Source organism: Erinaceus europaeus, chromosome 17 (genome assembly GCF_950295315.1).
Source record: "Erinaceus europaeus chromosome 17, mEriEur2.1, whole genome shotgun sequence".
NCBI classification, from domain to species: Eukaryota; Metazoa; Chordata; class Mammalia; order Eulipotyphla; family Erinaceidae; genus Erinaceus; species Erinaceus europaeus.
This window is the reverse complement of record NC_080178.1, coordinates 44,610,519-44,619,486: the sequence shown is the minus strand read 5'-3', so window position 1 is coordinate 44,619,486 and position 8,968 is coordinate 44,610,519. Positions and strand designations below refer to the sequence as shown.

Below are 8,968 nucleotides of genomic sequence, written 5' to 3'. Positions count from 1 at the left end.
AAGCTGTCTGTCTTTCTGCTAACTGCAGAAAGATACAGGTTTTCTTAAAAATGTTTTAAATGAAAAAATATATTAGTTTGGAACAGAAAAGGATAGAGATTCTTTTCAACTATTCTTATCAAAGTATCCCCCCCCCCAATAAGTTGATAACTATCGTATAAAGGAGAGAGAAGACCTCAAAGACAGGGTGACTGTGTACAAGGGAGGGAAAAAATGGAAAAAAATAAAGAATACAACTTGCTCCCAGGGACAGGAGAAAATTTTAAAATGCTGAAATTCATCAGTGTTTCATTAGTCATATCCTTCATCTTCCTCTCTTTCCTCCCCCTAGTCACCATCTTCTTCTCCTTCATCCTCATCTCCTTCATATCTTCTTTTTTAAAAAAATATTATCTATTTATTGATTGGATAGAGACTGTCAGAAATCACGAGGGAAGGGAAGGATAGAGAGGGTGAGAGACAGAGGGACACCTGCAGTACTACTTCACCACTTGTGAAGCTCTACCCCCTGCAGGTGGGGATTGGGGGCTTGAACCCAGGTCCTTGCACATTGTAACACGTGAGCTCAACCATGTGCACCACCACCAGGCCCCCACTTCTTCATATCTTCTAATCCTTCTTCCTCTTCTCCTTCATCATCATCATCATCATCATCTTCCCCCTCACCTTATTCATCATCCATATCAGGAATCAAGTAGTATTGTAGTGGATTTGGCCAGATACCATCTTTAATGACCTCTCTTAACTCACCTGCATCTGCACCAGAATGGTCAATAAACCAGGTGAAGAAGGTCTCTGGTTCCTCATGCTGTCTCTTCCTGTTGGTTTTATTTTGTGTTTGAATTGAACATTTGATCAAATCCTTTCCAGATTTCCATTTGATTTCAGTGGATCCTTCAAAAAGAAGGATCACCACTCTCATTCAGATGAAATTCTTTGGGGAGAACTTTATTTTCAAAGTAAGGGTTTTAAACAAAATAAAAGTCTATTCTGTTACCTGATTCACTATCTTCAAATTCTGTCACTTCAACTATTGTCAGGTAATGCAGCGCTTCTTCATCCTCTTCCCCAAGCAGTGTAGACACCTGTGGGTGGTTGACAAATGCTACCCCAAACTTTGGCATATTGGCCATCAATTCTGATCTCTTCTGAAAAAATGGTTGGCAGAGTTTGATATATTTCTGTTCTACCTTCAAAATTGTCACTCCCCATAAAGCAGCTTGGTGAAAAAGCAACAGGAAGCAATGGAATATATCCATTTAGTACAGAATGAAATAGACTTAATGAACAAGCCAGCTAGGAGATTTCTAGAATTTTCTATCTCACCTTAATTCTAATCCCTGAGATTCTCAACTAAGACTCTTTGCTGACTCTCTACTACTTCAAAGAGTCAAAGTTCAGATGTCTGCTGGGTAAGGAGGATGGCCTAGGTAGGTGAAAGAAATGCATCAAGTGAGCTGAATGTACCGTGTTCCATTATATATATCCTGAGTTGTAGTTCTAAACTGAGCTATGTGGCTTAATAGAAATTAGTAGGGTCCTCATGTCTGTGACTCGTGACTTTGCTTGAAGCATATGGAGAAATCCAAAGTTTTTTTTTTGTTTGTTTGTTTGTTTGTTTTTAGGTGCTCGAGATACCTAGAAGTTGTCAGACAACCTTTTGAGGACTGGTCCTTCGATTTAGAGATTTTCTTTGTTATCTTAAGTTGCTATTTATGCAATCTTCTTTCATTCTCTCCTATCCCCCCTATTTCTCTCTCTCCCTCTCTATCTCTCCCCCCCTCTGCCAGGAACTGAACCTGTCACCTCAAAGCGTCAGACACAAAAAATAATTTTGCATAAAAACTTTCCTATATCCCTTGCCCATTATGCATTATATTAAGCACTTAGCACTGTTGGTGTAGAGTAAGAATGTATTATAGGTTCCTATTGTATTATTCTCTCTTCAGTGTATCTATATGACCTCTAAAGCCTAAAATGAAAAGTTTGAAAGGAAACCAACTCTCTCTCTCTCTCTCTCTCTCTCTCTCTCTCTCTCTCTAATTCTGCAGTCAACTTTCTACCTAAACCTCCAGGTTAAAAACCCATTCCAGCCTCTGGAAATATTGCACCTGTAACATTGCTTATCACCTTGGAGCTTAATAAGTCTGTCTTTACAAAAACAAGAACCAAAAGGTAACAGGCTGTTTTTTTTTTGGGGGGGTGGAAGTGCACACTTTACTAAATGTAATTTGAGTTGTATCTTGATTCAGAAATATTAGATATTTGCATTCATGCCTTCACAGAGTGTCCCACCATTTGTGCTCCATAGTGAGGACAGCAGGGATGTCCAGGGCTCACAGTCTCTCAGGAAGAAGGTAGAACTGTATAGTCATCAGTGTTTCCAAATACACTAGAGATTTCACTTACCTTGTTTAGTAACTTTGCTTTAGAATGTTAATTCCACAGGCAGTGTGTGTGTGTGTGTGTGTGTGTGTGTGTGTGTGTGCTGACCGCATTTTCTATGCCTGAGACTGTGCTGTCCGTAATGTTCAAAAGTAAAGTTGTAAGCAAGCATGCTGAGATTGAAGTCCAGGCTTATCAGACACATAGATCCCTAACTTCTGCAATGCAGATCCCTGAAAAGAACCACTGAGACATCTTCCATTGTCTATATTTGCCTCTTAGATGATAGTTACTCTAGATGTGAAATTGTGTGGTTGTTGTTTTCTTATAGAATACCGCATCCATAGTCCATCAAAGAACACCAAAACAGAACCTAAGACCTCTGAGACTACATCTTGCAGGGATCATGAGAAAGCAGGGCAGGTACTGGTCTCCCCAGACAAGCAAATGATGGGGTGTCTGCCACTGAACACAAATAGGGCTGGGAGAGTAAGGGTTCTGAGTTCATGTAGACCCTGCACTTCAAGCAGAATTGTGGCCACTCCTGCAACCGGAGGTCTCAACCTATCAAACACATTGTGCTGATCATTGTTCATACATCTTTTTATCAAACACAGTTCTGGAGAAATCCAGTCTTGGGAGAGCACAGGAAGAATTCTGAAGGTAAGAAAGAAAAAGGTACAAGCAGACCCTTGGTGTCGTTGTAGGAGCTGTGCTATGGGTGCATGCATCGTGTCAAGGCCAACAGCCTGCTGTACTGCCGGGAGGAAACATAAAAAAAGGATCCAGAGACCGAGCAGATTCTATGGAGATAGCTGATAACGAAAGACAAGGACACTGTGTTCAAGAACCAGGTTTCCCTGAGCAGACTAAAGTCTTGTTTGGTGCACTACATTTTGGAGCTGATGCTACTTTCTGATCTCTTCACAGCTTATATAAATGCTTTGGCGAGGGTTTTGGAGGATGAATGGAGGGTGTGCTCTACTCTGTTGCATGAGTGCAGGGAAGAACATAGACAGCCACACATTATCAGGTGCCATTCTACTTGCTTGCTTGAGCCAGTCCTTAGGCTTGAAAAAGAAAGGCCTTGACTTAAAAACCTTCTCTCAGCTAGGAAAAAACACACAGACATACACACACACACACACACACACACACACACACACACACACACACACACAGACACACACATATAAAAGCCCATAATTTGAACTCCTGTGAAACGTAGCCTTTGTAGAGAGAAAGATTAGTAGTCCAGAAAAAGAAATACATTTCCAGCATGTGTTTTATTTATTTATTAATTTAAAAAAAAATTTTCCCCATAAAGTTGGACTACAATCAGAAAAAAAAAAAAAAAAAACAGTTCACGAAGAATACAGCTAATAACCTTGGAGTCGCAGAAGCTATGAAAGCACACAGGAACCAGAAATGACACTTTTTCTGTAAGAGTTGTTTCTGCCTCTCTCTTGCATATAACCCTGTCTGGGAATGTTTGAACCCACCCTCTGGAGGACAGATTGAAGAGATGCCAGTGGGCTTTACAAGAGTGACACTTTCTCTCTGGGTGGGAGCTCATTCCATAGAATCTTGGGCCCCTCCGAACACCCCCAGAACTGAGGTCTTTTCCTGAGTAAGACCCTCAGGTGAGCTGTAGGTGCAGAAGGTTCAAGAAACCTCATTTCAGATGGTAGTGAACATGTCTGACCATCATTTTCATGTTTTTAGTCACTATGGTTCCTTTTTTTATTTGCCTAAATCATCCTATTTTCAAACTATTATCTAGTTAAACTGACAATTCTGTACATAATAGATAGTCCAGAGTATTGCCTTAGTTCAACATGCAGGGCATTGGGCCAGTGGTAGAGCTTAGTGGAAGACTTTGTGGATGCACACCTGTGGCCCTGGTGTTTGATCTCACACACACACACACACACACACACACACACACACACACACACACACACACATCATAGGGAAGAATAAAAGAACTATGACCTCCGGTCAGTTTTTCTCAGAGTCACATTTGATCAGGTGAGCTTAACATGTAGCTGCTTCATTGGCACATTTAAACATTATTATTTTTTCTTTTTGATAGATAGTGATGGCAACCAGAGCACTGAGGTTTCCTTCAGTGTGGAGGGGGCAGGCCTGAAACCCAAGTCTCACCAATGACTGTTTAAGCCAGCTATTTTACTAGTCCATCAGTTGTTTCCTTGCTCAGCTCAAAGAAAGGAACTGCCCCTCTTTCATCCTAGAATTCATACATCTTTGAAGACCTATCACCAATGCTGCTGTCATCTCTGCAAAAACAAGAGGACTATTCTCAGAGTCTGCTAAAACAAATAGATGCCAATCATCAACTGGCCAAGAAAGAGCAACAAAGCCAGGAAGTCTTGGAGCAAGTAGAACTGCTACAACTCAAACAAGAGTAAGTTTTGGTGGACTTGCAGGGACACTCTAGTGGGGAGAGGTCGGGCAGCACATCTCAGCCAGCCAACTGGGGTCTCCATGCAGCCCTTCATCACCACCATGCTTAGCGTCAGGACAGCCTTAGTGGCCAGGAACAGTTGTCAATCAGCACCATGTGCTTTGGCTTTGTGATCAGTGGTGTTAGTAGAGGAAGAAGGGGCCAGTCTGAAGCAGGAACTCCTCCCAGTGTAGGTTTATCATCAGTCTGTTGGGGGCCCAGGACCCAGGGTCAGGAATGTGTGGTCCCAAACTGGAAGCAGAGGCCAGACCATCACGGATAGCCTTCCCTATACTCATACCAGTCATTCTCCTGCAGCTCAGCCTGGGATGAACATATCTCTCATTTCCATTTCCCGAGGAAAGAGAGTGTTTAATTGCTCTTGGCCTGACACTGAGCATTTGTGTCAGGGAGCAGGTTAGGAGAGCAATGAAAGAAATTTCTGTGGGAAAGACTCCCCCAAATGGAGGTAGTTCCTTCCTCTATGAAGCTAGTCTCTGTCTCTCTTCCTCCCTTGCTCCCTCTTTCCCTCCCTCCCTTCATTCCTTCCATATTTACTACTATATTTTGTGGAACCTGGTGTCCTGATTCTCCACTATTTCTGGCAGTCCTTTCTTTGATAGAATGTGAGAGCTAGAGGGAAACAGAGAGCAGGAGAGGCACCTGCAAAACTGTTCTAATATTTGTCAATCATCTCCATTGCGGGTGAGGACCTTGAACTCAGGTCTTTGCAAATGGCAGAATGTGTACTCTTCTAGATGAGACACCACCAGGCCCCAAGTCCTGTCATCATCAAGTGCAATGGAAGCTGCCCACTATCACCAGTACTATTCAGCATAGTGTTGGAATTTCTTGTCATGGCAATCAGGCACGAACAAGGAATTAAAGGCATGCATATTGGAAGAGAAGCAGTCAAACTCTCCCTATTTGCAGAAGACATGAGAGTATAAATATAAAAACCTAATCAGGGAGCTGGGAAGTAGTTCAGTGGGTTAAGCTCACATGGCAAAAAGCACAAGGACCAGCATACAGATCCCGATTCAAGCCCGTGGCTCCACACTTGCAGGGGAGACTCTTCACAGTTGGTGAAGCAGGTCTGCAGATGTCTATCTTTCTCCCCCCTTTTGTCTTCCTCTCCTCTCCTCTCTCCATTTCTATCTGTCCTATCCTACAACAACATCATCAATAGCAACAACTATAATAACTACAACAATAAAACAAGGACAACAGAGGGGAATAAATAAATATTAAAAAAAGAAACACCTAAGGAATCCAACAAGAAGCTTTCAGAAGTCATCAGGCAATACAGTAAGGTGTCAGGCTACCAAATTAACATTCAAAAGTCAGTGGCATTCCTCTATGTAAACACTAAGTTAGAAGAAGTTGAAATCCAGAAGTCAACTCCTTTTACTATAGCAATAAAAACAAAAAATATCTAGGAATACACTTAACCAAAGAAGTAAAAGACTTGTATACTGAAAATTATGAGTCACTACTCAAGGATATTGAAAAAGACACAAAGATGTGGAAAGATATCTCATGTTCATGGGTTGGAAGAATTAGCGTCATCAAAATGAATATACTACCCAGAGCCATACACAAATTTAATGCTATCCCCATCAAGATCTCAACTACATTTTTGGGATTGATGTTACCCTGCATGCAGGGCGGGTCTCGAGGTAATAAAAGATACATCAATGGGATGGGTGGGGATCTTTTAGGCAAAACAATCATTATGTAAATAGGCCATACTATCAGCAATGCAGGATGGAGCAGGAGGGCTGGCTTCATGCATGACAACTGACTGCTTTAAAAATATTTAATTCCAAAGGCTTAAGAGAAAGAAAATTCATTTAGGAAACAAAATACTACAGAATAGGGTTGAATGGATAGATTGTATTTTGTATTTCTAAACTTACTGTATAGATATGGAAATTGAGAGAAGGGGGAGACAGAGACACACATTGACTCACAAGTGCACCACTGGTTCACTTCTAGGGAAGCTTCCACCTCACAAGTTCGAGATGGGGCTTGCACCTGGGTCTTTGTGTGCTCATTTGCATACACTACTGCACTGATATTTTAAAGTGGATAAAATATTCTTTAAAAAAGGTTAGACATACCACATAATGCTTGATAAGATATTTCTTCCATATCTGATTGCAAAATAAGAAAAGACAAGGATGTCTATTTAGTCTTCCTTAGTCATTATGGAATGAAGTAACTTGTAACTACATGTAGAAGCCCTCAGGGAGCCAGGCACACTTGTTTGAGTATACACATTACAGTGTGCAAAGAGCCAGGTTCAAGTCCCTGGTCCCTGCCTAAAGTGGGAAGCTTCATGAGTGGTGGAGCAGAGCTACAGGTGTGTCTCTAATCCCATCTCAATTTGTACTTGTTCATTACTAAATAAATAAAAAGTAATATATGTGAAATTGAGAGAGACAGAGAGAGAGAGAGAGAAGGGTGGGGCATATGATAGCAATATCAGCCATCCTCTGCTGGCTGTGGCTGGATCTAGAGGCATAATTAGGATTATTGTCCCATAATTCCGGGCTTTTGAGGAGAGGCCTCTCTTGGGCACAGATTCCCTGGCGTGTCCACCCTGTTGTGCACCAGGAGCAGGTGCGTAGGAAAATGTGAATCGAGGCAGCCTGGGTAGGGCCTTATGGAACTCTCAGTGTCCATTGCTAGTGACATGACATAAAATGATCTGGAGACCATGTTTAGGAATGATCTGTTTATTTAACAGGAAAGCAGGATTTTTAAGGGATCGTAGGAGGAAGTAACATGTATATTCCATATATGGTAGGAAGGCAAGGGGTCTGGAGGGGGTCAGGACTTCTCTAGTGAGTGATCTAAGGAACGAGGGAAATGTTAGAGATTGAGAAAAGTTCAAGGTTTGTTTAATGACTATTGAGAAAGGGTTTAATTGGTTGGAGGAAAGAGGAAATGGGGTTATCAATGACCAGAAGACAGAGAGGAGTCCTGAGGGTAGAGAGAAGATGGATCAGGTATGATCAAAGGAACAGAGTGGGTTGGGAGAGGGCCTGAAGTTACTGTTTGACAGAGAGCAGAACAATGATGTATGGGTCATATACGATCAAAGAGAAGAACTTCTAGTAACCCCTGAGTAAGCTAACCATCTGGTTTGGAAACGAGTAAGTGGGCTGTGTGTCAGGGGCTGCAGGATCTTTGTGAAGCAGGGATACTGACAGGGGGGCAGATCCTGTTGGTTGTTTCCCTCCTTGCTCAGTTTCTAGTGGAGAGAGAGAGGCTAACAGGATGGCCGTGCCATCCAGACACCCATCTTTCAATGGGAGGTCCCACACCAAGCTCAACCGCATCCTCACAATTTCCCTACACCATTGCAATGAGTGCATAAAGTAGGTTTCTGGTTCAGTTGTAGTGCACTTTTACTCCCTCCGTCTCTCCTCTCATCCCTCCTCCCACTCACCCTTGCAATGCATCTCTGTGAAAGAAAACTTATTGTGCTGAATTTAAAGCTAGTGGAATAATATCTGTAAAATTTGCTGGACAGTACCCAGTATCTTGTATATAGCTGTGCTATTGGAAGCTTCTAATCTACTTGGTCTAGGCTTTTGAGAGAGTCTGCATATCAAATACATAGCCTATATATTAAAAAGATTCAGTTTGTCTTTTGAGAAACTTTGAGACATACAATTGATTTCCCCCTCTCATATTAATTAGCTACTGATTTATATGTCTACATTTTGCTAGGAGTGTACATAAACACCATTCCCACACCATAACAAAGGGACTTTTCAAAGTTAACCCAATTAACAAATAATGTGATGATAATATTAACTATTGATTGTCTTTTTGAACCCTAAGACAGCAGGAACCTCACATCTTCACTATAGAGCCCCTACTTCCCCCAGTCCTGGAACCCTTGGATAGGGCCCACTTTCCCGTATGCATCTCCCAATCCAAACCAAATAACATTGCATCTGCCGATCACAACCTAACCAAAGCAACGATTGCTACTTCAACATGCTTCACCTCAGAATGTATCCAGAGACTTCACGTGTGGAATGAGAACCCTTCAGCTTCATCACTCGGGTGAGACCTTTCCTTTAATAGTACACTCTAATT

At 41.9% G+C, this 8,968-nt stretch overlaps 1 pseudogene; it reads right to left on the bottom strand.

Moving 5' to 3' along the window:
- Window positions 1-291: 291 nt before the first annotated feature.
- Window positions 292-1,259, bottom strand: LOC132533719 (protein SET-like; annotated as a pseudogene).
- Window positions 1,260-8,968: the final 7,709 nt, after the last annotated feature.